Source organism: Oncorhynchus mykiss, chromosome 11 (genome assembly GCF_057628025.1).
Source record: "Oncorhynchus mykiss isolate SJ-2025 chromosome 11, ASM5762802v1, whole genome shotgun sequence".
NCBI lineage: Eukaryota > Metazoa > Chordata > Actinopteri > Salmoniformes > Salmonidae > Oncorhynchus > Oncorhynchus mykiss.
Window position 1 is genome coordinate 66,725,358 of NC_143032.1, and position 14,340 is coordinate 66,739,697.

The 14,340-nt window shown below is 44.2% G+C and overlaps 1 protein-coding gene across 31 annotated transcripts in view; it reads left to right on the forward strand.

The window, feature by feature from the left end:
- arvcfb (ARVCF delta catenin family member b) overlaps positions 1–14,340 on the forward strand; it is a 310,170-nt gene that overhangs the window by 136,967 nt on the left and 158,863 nt on the right. The window lies entirely within an intron of this gene.

The window sequence follows — 14,340 nt, forward strand, 5'->3', positions numbered from 1 at the left end:
GTAGGTATGGTGTTCTTTGGATGCAACTCAGCATTCTTTGTCCTCCAAACACGACGAGGTGAGTTTTTACCAAAAAGTTATATTTTGGTTTCATCTGACCATATGACATTCTCCCAATCTTCTTCTGGATCATCCAAATGCTCTCTAGCAAACTTCAGATGGGCTTGAACATGTACTTGCTTAAGCAGGGGACACGTCTGGCACTGCAGGATTTGATTCCCTGGCGGCGTAGTGTGTTACTGATGGTAGGCTTTGTTACTTTGGTCCCAGCTCTCTGCAGGTCATTCACTAGGTCCCCCCATGTGGTTCTGGGATTTTTGCTCACCGTTCTTGTGATCATTTTGACCCCACGGGGTGAGAACTTGCGTGGAGCCCCAGATCGAGGGAGATTATCAGTGGTCTTGTATGTCTTCCATTTCCTAATAATTGCTCCCCCAGTTGATTTCTTCAAACCAAGCTGCTTACCTATTGCAGATTCAGACTTCCCAGCCTGGTGCAGGTCTACAATTTTGTTTCTGGTGTCCTTTGACAGCTCTTTGGTCTTGGTCATAGTGGAGTTTGGAGTGTGACTGTTTGAGGTTGTGGACAGGTGTCTTTTATACTGATAACAAGTTCAAACAGGTGCCATTAATACAGGTAACGAGTGGAGGACAGAGGAGCCTCTTAAAGAAGAAGTTACAGGTCTGTGAAAGCCAGAAATCTTGCTTGTTTGTAGGTGACCAAATACTTATTTTCCACCAGAATTTGCAAATAAATTCATTAAAAATCCTACAATGTGATTTTTTGGATTTTTTTCCCTCATTTTGTCTGTCATAGTTGAAGTGTACCTATGATGAAAATTACAGGCCTCTCTCATATTTTTAAGTGGGAGAACTTGCACAATTGGTGGCTGACTAAATACTTTTTTGCCCCACTCTATATGAGGGATGAGGATGGAGGAACGCACCCGGATCTCTGTTGTATGAAGGATGAGGAAGGCATCCGACTCTCATTCATATGAAGGATGAGGAAGGCATTTGACTCTCTGTTATATGAAGGATGAGGAAAGCATCCGACTCTCTGTTGTATGAAGAATGAGGAAGGCATCCAACTCTCATTTATATGAAGGAGGAGGAAGGAATCCGACTCTCTGTTGTATGAAGGATGAAGAAGGCATCTGGCTCTGTTATATGAAGGATGAGGAAGGCATTGGACTCTGTTATATGAAGGATGAGGAAAGCATCCGACTCTCTGTTGTATGAAGGATGAGGAAGGCATCCGACTCTCTGTTATATGAAGGATGAGGAAGGCATCCGACTCTCCTATCCTCTCCTCTCGCAGCCACACGCATGCACATCTCGTACTCTCTCGTCCTGCATGATGGATTATAATGGGCTGAGGATCAGCGGCTCGTAGCTCGGGGGCTCCCAGTCGCCAGCGCAGGGGCAGCCCTCGATGGGCCCCTCTGTAATTAAAAGTTGGGGTCAGAGAGGAGAGGCAGCCAGAGACTGATTAATGGAATCGCAAGTAAATACTTAATGAAAGTGATTAGCTGTTGATTTAGAAAGAACTCTCTTCAACTCCAGAGACTCTATTGCTGGCAGCAGACGCTGTTTCCTGTTCTGCCTTGTTGTCTTGGCTCTCAGGTTTAGTTGTTTCAATGCAAGCCTTTGACAGTGTTGTTCCAACATGTTCCAAAATCGATCACCAAAATGGTTCATACAATGATGCACTTTTCCCCTTGTTGTTTTGTGTACTAAGAGAGAGCGAGAGAGAGAACCTTGTGTCAACACACTGTCCACAGTTGGTTACTGGACTCCACAGAGTAGACAGGGAGGTTTGTACTGGCTGTCTGATTGGTTGGAGTAAGGTGGAGGAGACCCGTCCTGATCCTGCTGTTGACTGGTGTATTTGAGCATTTTCCAAAGAGCTCCCCTCTCTAATTAATGGATGTTCTGTGGAGGGGAACATCAGCATGGTGGTCAAAACAAGAGAAACAATAAATAATTCACTGCTTTGGAAAAAGCTAGCATCAACATCCCTGATAAGCCGACTGAGTTTAGCTGTTCTCACTACCAACAGAGGGTAATGGAGAAAGCACAATAGTATTTTTAATACAGATTGTTTGAACTGTGTTGTCATGGACAAGTGTATGTTTGGTGAATTGTTAATGAAGATGTTCATGTTATCGTCACATGCTGTGCTACAGTCACTGTGCATCAGTAAGGACATGGTTTTTGGAAACACCAGTCTGCTTTTTCCCCCAAGACTGTATACTGTATTTCAGATGGGCTTTTTCCCCCTCACTCATTGTGATCAAACACTTACTAAAGTGCTACTAGGGGATTTTTTAACCTTTTTACATTGATGTCTTCTGAAGAATGTTAAGACAATGCAGTCAGACACTGTATATTGTGTTCCTTGATGGAATCATCAACAGGAAACCACTGACACGAAGCATGCCTCTCAATCCTCATTCACTCACATCAAGTGACCAGTGACACACATAAACCAAGACCTGGCTCCAAACGATACCCTATTCCCTATATAGTACACTGCTTTAAAAAATATATCTATATACAGTGGGGCAAAAAAGTATTTAGTCAGTCACCAATTGTGCAAGTTCTCCCACTTAAAAAGATGAGAGGCCTGTAATGTTCATCATAGGTATACTTCAACTATGACAGACAAAATGAGAAGAAAAAAAATCCAGAAAATCACATTGTAGGATTTTTAATGAATTTATTTGCAAATTATGGTGGAAAATAAGTATTTGGTCAATAACAAAAGTTTATCTCAATACTTTGTTATATACCCTTTGTTGGCAATGACGGAGGTCAAAAGTTTTCTGTAAGTCTTCACAAGGTTTTCACACACTGTTGCTGGTATCCTTCCTGTTTGGCCCTGTCCGGGGGTGTCCTCGGATGGGGCCACAGTGTCTCCTGACCCCTCCTGTCTCAGCCGCCAGTATTTATGCTGCAGTAGTTTATGTGTCGGGAGGCTAGGGTCAGTTTGTTATATCTGGAGTACTTCTCCTGTCCTATTCGGTGTCCTGTGTGAATTTAAGTGTGCGCTCTCTCATTCTCTCTTTCTTTCTCTCTCTCGGAGGACCTGAGCCCTAGCCATGTTCTGTTATAATCTCCACCCGGCACAGCCAGAAGAGGACTGGCCACCCCACATAGCCTGGTTTCTTCCTAGGTTTTGGCCTTTCTAGGGAGTTTTTCCTAGCCACCGTGCTTCTACACCTGCATTGCTTACTGTTTGGGGTTTTAGGCTGGGTTTCTGTACAGCACTTTGAGATATCAGCTGATGTACGAAGGGCTATATAAATACATTTGATTTGATTTGGTATTTTGGCCCATTTCTCCATGCAGATCTCCTCTAGAGCAGTGATGTTTTGGGGCTGTTGCTGGGCAACACAGACTTTCAAGCCCCTCCAAAGATTTTCTATGGGGTTGAGATCTGGAGACTGGCTAGGCCACTCCAGGACCTTGAAATGCTTCTTACGAAGCCTCTCCTTCGTTGCTCGGGTGGTGTGTTTGGGATCATTGTCATGCTGAAAGACCCAGCCACGTTTCATCTTCAATGCCCTTGCTGCTGGAAGGAGGTTTTCACTCAAAATCTCATGATACATGGCCCCATTCATTCTTTCCTTTACACGGATCAGTCGTCCTGGTCCCTTTGCAGAAAAACAGCCCCAAAGCATGATGATTCCACCCCCATGCTTCACACTAGGTATGGTGTTCTTTAGATGCAACTCAGCATTTTTTGTCCTCCAAACACGACGAGTTGTTGAGTTTTTACCAAAAAGTTATATTTTGGTTTCATCTGACCATATGACATTCTCCCAATCTTCTTCTGGATCATCCAAATGCTCTCTAGCAAACTTCAGATGGGCTTGAACATGTACTTGCTTAAGCAGGGGACACGTCTGGCACTGCAGGATTTGATTCCCTGGCGGCGTAGTGTGTTACTGATGGTAGGCTTTGTTACTTTGGTCCCAGCTCTCTGCAGGTCATTCACTAGGTCCCCCCGTGTGGTTCTGGGATTTTTGCTCACCGTTCTTGTGATCATTTTGACCCCACGGGGTGAGATCTTGCGTGGAGCCCCAGATCGAGTGAGATTATCAGTGGTCTTGTATGTCTTCCATTTCCTAATAATTGCTCCCACAGTTGATTTCTTCAAACCAAGCTGCTTACCTATTGCAGATTCAGACTTCCCAGCCTGGTGCAGGTCTACAATTTTGTTTCTGGTGTCCTTTGACAGCTCTTTGGTATTGGCCATAGTGGAGTTTGGAGTGTGACTGTTTGAGGTTGTGGACAGGTGTCTTTTATACTGATAACAAGTTCAAACAGGTGCCATTAATACAGGTAACGAGTGGAGGACAGAGGAGCCTCTTAAAGAAGATGTTACAGGTCTGTGAAAGCCAGAAATCTTGCTTGTTTGTAGGTAACAAAATACTTATTTTCCACCATAATTTGCAAATAAATTCATTAAAAATCCTACAATGTGATTTTCTGGATTTTTTTCTCATTTTGTCTGTCATAGTTGAAGTGTACCTATGATGAAAATTACATGCCTCTCTCATCTTTTTAAGTGGTAGAACTTGCACAATTGGTGGCTGACTAAATACTTTTTTGCCCCACTGTATATATATATATTTTTTTTTTAATTTTACCCCCTTTTTCTCCCCAATTTTATGGTATCTAATTGTTGTTAGTAATTACTATCTTGTCTCATCGCTACAACTCCCGTACGGGCTCGGGAGAGACGAAGGTCGACAGCCATGCGTCCTCCGAAACACAACCCAACCAAGCCGCACTGCTTCTTAACACAGCGCGCCTCCAACCCGGAAGCCAGCCGCAGCAATGTGTCGGAGGAAACACCGTGCACCTGGCTACCATGGTTAGCGCGCACTGCGCCCGGCCCGCCACAGGAGTCGCTGGTGAGCGATGAGACAAGGATAAGACAAGGATGAGACAAGGATATCCCTACAAGCCAAACCCTCCCGGGTTACGCTAGGCCTATTGTGCGTCGCCCCACGGACCTCACGGTCGCGGCCGGCTGCGACAGAGCCTGGGCTCGAACACAGAGTCTCTGGTGGCACAGCTAGCGCTGCGATGCAGTGCCGTAGACCACTGTGCCACCCGGGAGGCAGTACACTACTTTTGACCAGAGCCTTATGGTAGTGCACTATGTAGGGAATAGGGTTCCATTTGTGTCCAATCCCAGGTCTGTTTTCTTACTGTGTTATGGAGGAGTGAAAGGTCAAGTGGTGAATGGTGTTGGCACTTTATAGAGACTTGTTCTGGTTAGTATTCAGACAGTATAGCCAGTGAGCTAGAGATGGGATGGGGTACACTACCAACTACCCCTGTCCTGTGCAAATGTTGTGAAGTTCCTTTAGAGCAGGGGTGTCAAAGTCAAATGGACGGAGGGCCAAATAAAAAAATCAGCTACAAGACGAGGGCCGGACTGTTCGAATGTTCATTGAAAAATTTTTAAATGACGCATATAGTCTAGTGAACCTAATTGAACCTACTGAAAACCTAACAAATATATTACAATATGATCAGATAAATAAAGCAATATTTTCTTATGGCTCTGTCAGTAATCTTTAATTTTCAACAGACACAAAAGACAAATTTCCTTTATATAAATATCCCCATAACATGAACATTAAATGAAAGAAACCGGTATTCAAGGCACCATCAGTAGACTATATTTTCTATTTTAGCAAAAGTGGGCTAAATTTACTTCAAAGAAAAAACAATAATAGCAATTTTCTATCATCCACTCAACTGAAATATTTTTAAAATATAATTGGATTGAAATACAAAAAAATAAAGTGCAAAAATCTATTAATCAAAAACAACACTTTGTTTAAGGAGAAGTAACATGCAGTGAAAACAAATATTAAATTTTAACTTTTAAACTTGAACTGAGTAAAAACTCTAAATATGTGATTGCACAGTAATGTTCACTTGTTTGAGGTTGAGGGTGATACTTGGTGGTGTCCCATCTTTTCCACAAGTTCATCAATGTTCGGGGTAAGGCTCTGAGCTGAAGAAATCCTCAGAATTGAGTGGAGGTGTTCAGCAGTAAGTCGACTTCTGTGTGATGTTTTGTTCAGGTTCATCAAAGAAAACAGTTGTTCACACAGGTATGTGCTGCCAAACATAGACAACGTTTGAGCAGCCTGGATGCGCAGCTGGGGCATTGTGCCGGGGAGGAAACGGGCAAACTCCGCAGCACCCACTGCCGCATATTTTTCCCTCAGTGCATCATTGCATTGGAGGTCAATCAACTCCATTTGGAGGTTTGGTGGTGAGCTTTCCACGTCAACAGCAAATGGGTTACCGAGCAGTTCCAACCTGCTTTTTTGTGCTTCAAAGTCAGCAAATCGGCGTCGAAAGTCAGTGGTAAGCATACCTATTTTATCAGCCAACTGTGTGCTCGGGAACGCACTGGTAGAGAGCTTCTCTTTCATGGTCTGGCAGCTGGGAAAGTGGCTCAAATTTTCTTTCCGCATCTGCGTCTCCCACAGAGTCAGTTTGGTTTTAAATGCCTTCACTGTACTGTACATATCAGAGATGACACGATCCCGACCCTGCAGCTGCAAGTTTATTGCATTCAGATGACTCGTAATGTCACACAGAAAAGCCATTTCACACAGAAACATTTCGTCTCGGAGTTGTGTTGTGTCTTTCCCTTTGCTGTCCAAGAACAGACAAATCTCCTCACGAAGCTCGAAACATCTTTGAAGCACCTTTCCCTGGCTTAGCCATCGCACCTCTGTGTGATAAGGCAAATCACCATGCTCCGTTTCTAACTCCGTCAGAAATGCCTTGAACTGGCGGTGATTCAAACCTTTGGCTCTGATAAAGTTAACTGTGCGCGTGATGATGCTCATTACATGCTCCATTTTCAAGGCTTTACCGCACAACGCTTCCTGGTGTATGATACAATGATAAGCTGTCAGCTCACCTGTCGCGTTTTCCTCTTGCATCTTTTCCCGTATCTTCGCCACCAGTCCGCTCCTGTGTCCACACATCGCAGGTGCTCCGTCGGTTGTCAAACCCACGAGTTTTTCCCAAGGCAGCTCCATCTCATTTACACATCTTGACACCTCTTCATACAAATCATGCCCCGTAGTTGTGCCATGCATAGGACGTAAAGCCAAAAACTCCTCTGTCACGCTTAGGTTGGAGTCCACTCCGCGGATGAAAATTGACAACTGGGCAATGTCAGAAATGTCGGTGCTCTCATCCACAGCCAAGGAATATGCAATAAAATCTTTTCCCTTTTTCACAAGCTGCTCTTTTAGATTGATGGACAACTGGTCTACTCTCTCGGCAATGGTGTTTCTGCTCAGACTCACATTTAAAAAGAGTTGCCTTTTTTCTGGGCAAACTTCGTCACAAACTTTAATCATGCAGTTTTTGATGAAATCCCCCTCCGTAAATGGCCGGGCTGATTTAGCGATCTCTTCTGCCAAAATAAAACTGGCCTTGACAGTTGCGTCCGCGTGTGTGTCCGCGTGTTTCGTTTCATAATGTCGTCTCAGATTATACTCTTTCAGTACCGCCACACTTTCTCCACACAGAAGACACACAGGTTTTCCAGCTACCTTCGTGAACATATACTCCGACTCCCACCTTGTTTGAAACCCCCGGTTCTCAGTATCCACCTTCCGTTTTGCCATTTTTGATGGGTATCTGAAAGTTAATTTTACTGTGATGCTGACGACTGCTGTGCCAATAAATATTGAAATGAAGCAGCCTACTGCTCGGTGCGTCACCTTTGCATTGTGGGAAATGTAGTATTGGTGCGTGTAAAAGATCTGCGGGCTGCCGGCTTGCTGCGGGCCGGTTCTAATAATAAATCAAGATCATCCCAGGGGCCGTAAAAAACCTTCTTGCGGGCCGGATGTGGCCCGCGGGCCTTGACTCTGACATATGTGCTTTAGAGGAACGGTGCATCCTTTGATTTCAGTGCTGTCTGTGGGTGAGATGTATGGACCTCAGCCTGGCCCCGGGATGGCACTACACCACACTGCTTTCCACACACACACACACACACACAGGCACGCACGCACACACAGACACACACGCTCGCACCCTCACACCCTCATTGGCCCTGCAACGCCACAATTGACACAAAGGCACAGTGCTATAGCGACGGCAGGCATGCTGGCAGATATATCCCTCACTGGCCTCTCGTAAATCACCTGCAGCCTAACAATGAGCCTCAGTCCACCACTCCTCCTCCTCCTCCCTTCTTCCCCTCCACCCCTCTCTCCCTCCGTTCTCCTCTGTTCTCCTCTGTGTCATTAGGAAAATTTGAGCTTCCCGTAAATGTGTAATCACCTCTCTGTGAAAAGGCGGCGTTGTGGATTTTTTTCTTGCCCACACTTTGTGTCCAAAATGAACCCTATTCCCTATATAGTGCACTACTTTTGACTAGAGACATATAGGCCCTGGTCAAAGGTAGTGCACTATAAAGGGAATAGGGTGCCATTTGGAAAACATACACTTGTTCTGTATGTGGCCCCCCTTCCTCTCGGGCTCTTTTCTCTTTCTCTAGCTAGTCTACATAGCTAGACTATATTGTACGGATCTCTGTGTGTAGAAGGACATTCCAATTCCATTGGTTAGAGCAGTGGTTCCCAAACTTTTTATAGTCCCGTACCCCTTCAAACATTCAACCTCCAGCTCCGTAACCCCTCTAGCACCAGGCTCAGCACACTCTCAAATGTTACATGTTAAATGCTACAAACACTCACTATACGATACATTTATTAAACATAAGTGTGAGTTTTTGTCACAACCTGGCTCGTGGGACGAGCTCTTATAGGACCAGGGCACAAATAATAATAATCAATATTTTGCTCTTTATTTAGCCATCTTACATATAAAACCTTATTTGTTCATAACATTTTTTAAATAACTCACCACAGGTTAATGAGAAGGGTGTGCTTGAAAGGATGCATATAACTGCAATGTTGGGTTGTATTGGAGAGAGTCTCAGTCTTAAATCGTTTTCCACACACAGTATGTGCCTGTGTTTAGTTTTCATGCTAGTGAGGGCCGAGAATCCACTCTCACATAGGTACGTGGTTGCAAAGGGCATCAGTGTCTTAACAGCGTGATTTGCCAAGGCAAGAAACTCTGAGCGCAGCCCTATCCAGAAATCTAGCAGTGGCTTCTCATTCAATTCAATTTTCACAGAACCACTTGTTGCAATTTGGATGAGGCTCTCTTGTTCAGAAATCGGTAAGTGGACTGGAGGCAGGGCATGAAAGGGATAACGAATCTAGTTGTTTTGTCGTCTGTTTCGGGAAAGTACCTGCGTAATTGCGCACCCAGTTCACTCAGCTGCTTCTCTATATCACATTTGACATTGTCAGTAAGCTTGAGTTCATTTGTACACAATGTCCTTGTTAATGCAGACCGAAATGAGCTCCAACTTCTTTATCAGAGCCTCAGTTTTGTCCCGGTTTCCAGTGGTTTGAAGAAGAGGATGTCTTCCTTAATTGACCCCCCATAAACGTAACGGACGTATACCAGAAGCTGTGCCAGGCCCGCCATCTCTGTTGACTCATCCAGCTGTAACGCATATAATTCACCCCCTTGTACGTGATGCAGTAATTGTTTCAAAACATCTCCTGCCATGTCACTGATTCTTCGTGAAACAGTGTTGTTTGATGAAGTCATTGTCTGTATAGTGTTTTGGGCCTTTTCCCCCAATAATGTCAGGAAGAATTAAGTCCACCACAATAGTATGGGGCTTGCCTGTCCTAGCCATTCGGTAGCTCACCATATAAGACACTTTTAGACCCTCAAACGGATTAAGGAAAGAAATTCCACAAATTAACTTTTAAGGCGGCACACCTGTGAATTGAAATGCATTCCAGGTGACTACCTCATGAAGCTGGTTGAGAAAATGCCAAGAGTGTTCAAAGCTGTCATCAAGGCAACGGGTGGCTATTTGAAGAAGCTCAAATATAAAATATATTTTGATTTGTTTAACACTTTTTTGGTTACTCCATGATTCCATATGTGTTTGTTCATAGTTTTGATGTCTTCACTATTATTCTACAATGTAGAAAATAGTAAAAATAAAGAAAAACCTTGAATGAGTAGGTGTTCTAAAACTTTTGACCGGTAGTGTACAATGGTGTTTGTTCTTCATTGGTTGCACTTGTGGCAATAGGTCACAAATCTTGTTGCTGTGATGGCACACTGGTATTTCACCCAGTAGATATGGGAGTTTATCAACATTGGGTTTGTTTTCAAATTATTTGTGGATCTGTATAATCTGAGGGAAATATCTGTCTCTAATATGGTCATACATTTGGCAGGAGGTTAGGAAGTGCAGCTCAGTTTCCACCTCATTTTGTGGGCAGTGTGCACTTAGCCTGTCTTCTCTTGAGAGCCTCTCTCTAGGTGATGGCTTTGTTATGGAAGGTTTGGGAATCGGTTCCTTTTAGGTGGTTGTAGAATTTAACGGCTCTTTTCTAGATTTTGATAATTAGCGGGTATCGGCCTAATTCTGCTCTGCATGCATTATTTGGTGTTTTACGTTGTACACGGAGGATGTTTTTGCAGAATTCTGCATGCAGAGTCTTAATTTAGTGTTTGTCCCATTTTGTGAATTCTTGGATGGTGAGCGGACCCCAGACCTCACAACCATGAAGTGCAATGGGTTCTATAACTGATTCAAGTAATTTTAGTAATTGGTATGTCAAATTTTATGTTCCCTTTGATGGCATAGAAGGCACTTCTTGCCTTGTCTCTCAGATCGTTCACAGCTTTGTGGAAGTTACCTGTGGTGCTGATGTTTAGGCCAAGGTATGTATAGTTTTTTATGTGCTCCAGGGCAATGGTGTCTAGATGGAATTTGTATTTGTGGTCCTGGCTACTGGACCTTTTTTGGAACACCATTATTTTGCTCTTGCTGAGATTTACTGTCAGGACCCAGGTCTTGCAGAATTTGTGCAGAAGATCTAGGTAGTGCTGTAGGCCCTCCTTGGTTGGTGACAGAAGCACCAGATCATCAGCAAATAGTAGACATTTGAGATTCTAGTAGGGTAGGCCGGGTGCTGCAGACTGTTCTAATGCCCTTGCCAATTTGTTGATATATATGTTGAAGAGAGTGAGGCTTAAGCTGCATCTCTGTCTCACCCCACGGCCCTTTGGAAAGAAATGTGTTTTTTGCCCATTTTAACCGCAAACTTGTTGTTTATGTTCATGGATTTTGTAATGTCGTATGTTTCAATTTGCATAGCAGACCCTCATGCCAAATTGAGTCAAAGTATTTTTTGAAATCAATAAAGCATGAGAAGACTTTGCCTTTTTTTGGTTTGATTGTTTGTCAATTAGGTTGTGCAGGGTGAGTATGTGGTCTGTCGTACGATAATTTGGTAAAAAGCCAATTTGACATTTGCTCAGTACATTGTTTTCACTGAGGAAATGTACAAGTCTGCTGTTAATGATAATGCAGAGGATTTTCCCAAGGTTGCTGTTGACGCATATCCCGCTCTCTCTCCTTTACTAGAGCCAGTGCCACTCCAGGAATGTGACCTTCTGCCTCACAGACTAGTTGCGTATTTAACCAAACATGGCCAGACCTTGACCCCCCTCCCCTGATTGGAAGTCTAAATTGAAAACAGTTAGAATGCTTCATGTGCTTTGTAGTTTAGAGGTTTTTGGCTGTTCAAAGCCTTGATTTAATTATGCTAATACGTTTCAGGTACTGGTGCGACATTTTTACTACATGAGTTACAAGCATGTAAATGGCACAGCAAACCAGTACCAGAAGTTTTATTCTGACAATATTTTGGGTTCAAGAAGTACACATTTAAGACATGTTGGTGTCTGCCTTGCTTTAAACCTTGATGATCCTTTACACCAGTACACATTTGTCAGACAAGCACACCTGATTCAACTTGTCAACGAATCACCAGACCCTGAATGAGTTGTATCATGTATGTTTGCCCAGGACTACAACAAACATGTTCTGTTGGGGGTACTCAAGGACTGAAGTTGGGAACCACTGCTCTTCACTTTATGAACGCTTAGTCTACCAATATGGTCGTGGCTTGGCCAGAGGTGCAGTGAGGGACCCCGGCTCTGCCATCTGCCAACCTGCCAGCAGCACAGAGACTGGCAGTGAGTGGATTCACAGTGACAGCAGCTTATGTGTACCAGGCGCTCTGTAGGTATACCTGTCACATCAGTCATGTAGCCCTGTCATGGTAACCCCATTGCATGCACCATTTCTACCCATCCAGAAGGTCTGGGACTGGGGCTGGTGTGGGTCTGGGTGACAGAGGACAAGTTATGCACTGCTTTTGGCCAGCAGCAGACCCAGGGCCTCTTGACTTTGCACATGAAGTCATTACAGCAGGGCAGAGTGGCAGAAGTGAGGTCTGGAATGCGGACTGTCTCACACTCTATGTGTCTGAGTGCAGCTTTGGAAATGATTATTGCCAGAGGAGGAATGTGTCAGAGAATAAGAGCTACTACTGTTGTCTTTCTCTCCCAGTGCCTCATTTAACCAGACCTGGGCAATCTGGGGGCTCCAACACCGACACACACAATCATAGAAAGAAAGGGAGGAGAGAGGGGGGAGGAGTGAGAAACGGTTTGTGAAATTGAGTAGGGAAAAGGGATTTGTTGGGAGGTGTTGATTGCTTTGGCATGTTCAGGGGAATGGTGGACGTTTTACGCTATTTTGTGTATTTTTTAAATATTTTTTACATTTTGGTACATAATGCTTCCGCCATCGTTTTCTACAGTGCGTTCGGAAAGTATTCAGCCCCCTATGACTTTTTCTATATTTTGTTAAGTTACAGCCTTTTCCCCATCAATCTATACAATACCCCATAATGACAAAGCAAAAACAGTTTTTTAGACATTTTTCTTTTTTTAAACATTTACATAAGTAGTCAGACCCTTTACTCAGTACTTTGTTGAAGTACCTTTGGCAGTGATTTAAGCTTGGCACACCTGTATTTGGGGAGTTTCTCCCATTCTTCTCTGCAGATCCTCTCAATCTCAACGGGACATTAAGAACTGTAATATACTCTGCTTCTCAGAGTCATGGCTGAACAAGGACATAGATAATATATTTTTCTATGCATCGGCAGGACAGAACGGCAGAGTCCGGTCGGGGGGTGGTGTCTCTCTTTTATTAACAACAGCTGGTGAGTGATCTCTAATATTAAGGAAGTCTTGAGGTTCTGCTCGCCTGAGTTAGAATACCTCATGATAAGCTGTATACCATACTATTTACCTAGGCCATATTCAGCTGTCTATTTACCACCACAAACAGATGCTGGCAGTAAGTCTGCACTCAACGAGCTGGATACGGCCATCAGCAAACAAGACCATGCTCATTGAGGCGTGCTCCTAGTGGCCGGTGATTTTAATGCAAGAAAACTGAAATCTGTTTTTACCTCATCTCTACCAGCATCTAACCTGTGCAACTAGAGGGGGAAAAAAACTCTAGATCGCCTTAAGTCCACACACAAAGACGGTATACAAAGCTCTCCCCCACCTTCCATTTGGCAAATCAGACCATAACTCTATCGTCCTGATGCCTGCTTACAAGCAAACACTCAATATGGAAGTGGTCCGATGAAGTGGATGCTAAACTACTGTTATGCTAGCACAGACTGGAATACGTTCCGGGATTCATCCGAAGGCATTGAGGAGTTTACCACATCAGTCACTGGCTTCATTAATAAGTGCATCAACAACGTTGTCCCCACAGTGACTGTATGTACATATCCCAACCAGAAGCCAAGGATTACAGGCAACATCTGCACCGACCTAAAGGCTAGAGCTGCCACATTCAAGTAGCAGGACACTAATCCGGATGCCAGGACAACAACCTCTCCCTCAATGTGGGCAAGACAAAGGAGGTTATCGTGATGACAGGAAATGGAGTGCCGACCACGCCCCCATTAACATTGACAGGGCTGTAGTGGAGCGGGTTGAGAACTTCAAGTTCCTCTGCGTCCACATCACTAAGGACCTTTCATGGTCCAAACACACCAACATAGTTGTGAAGAGGGTACGACAATGCCTGCTTCCCCTCAGGAGGCTGAAAATATTTGGCATTGGCCCTCAGATCCTCAAAAGGTTTTACAGCTGCACCATTGATAACATCTTGACTGGCTGCATCATTGCTTGGTATGGCAACTGCTCTGCATGCGACTGCAAGGCGCTACAGAGGGTAGTGCGTACGGCCCAGTATATCGCTGGGGTTGAAATCCCATCACTGGGGCCGAGCTTCCTGCAATCCAGGACCTCTATTCCAGGCGGTGTCACAGGAAGACCCTAAAATTTGTCA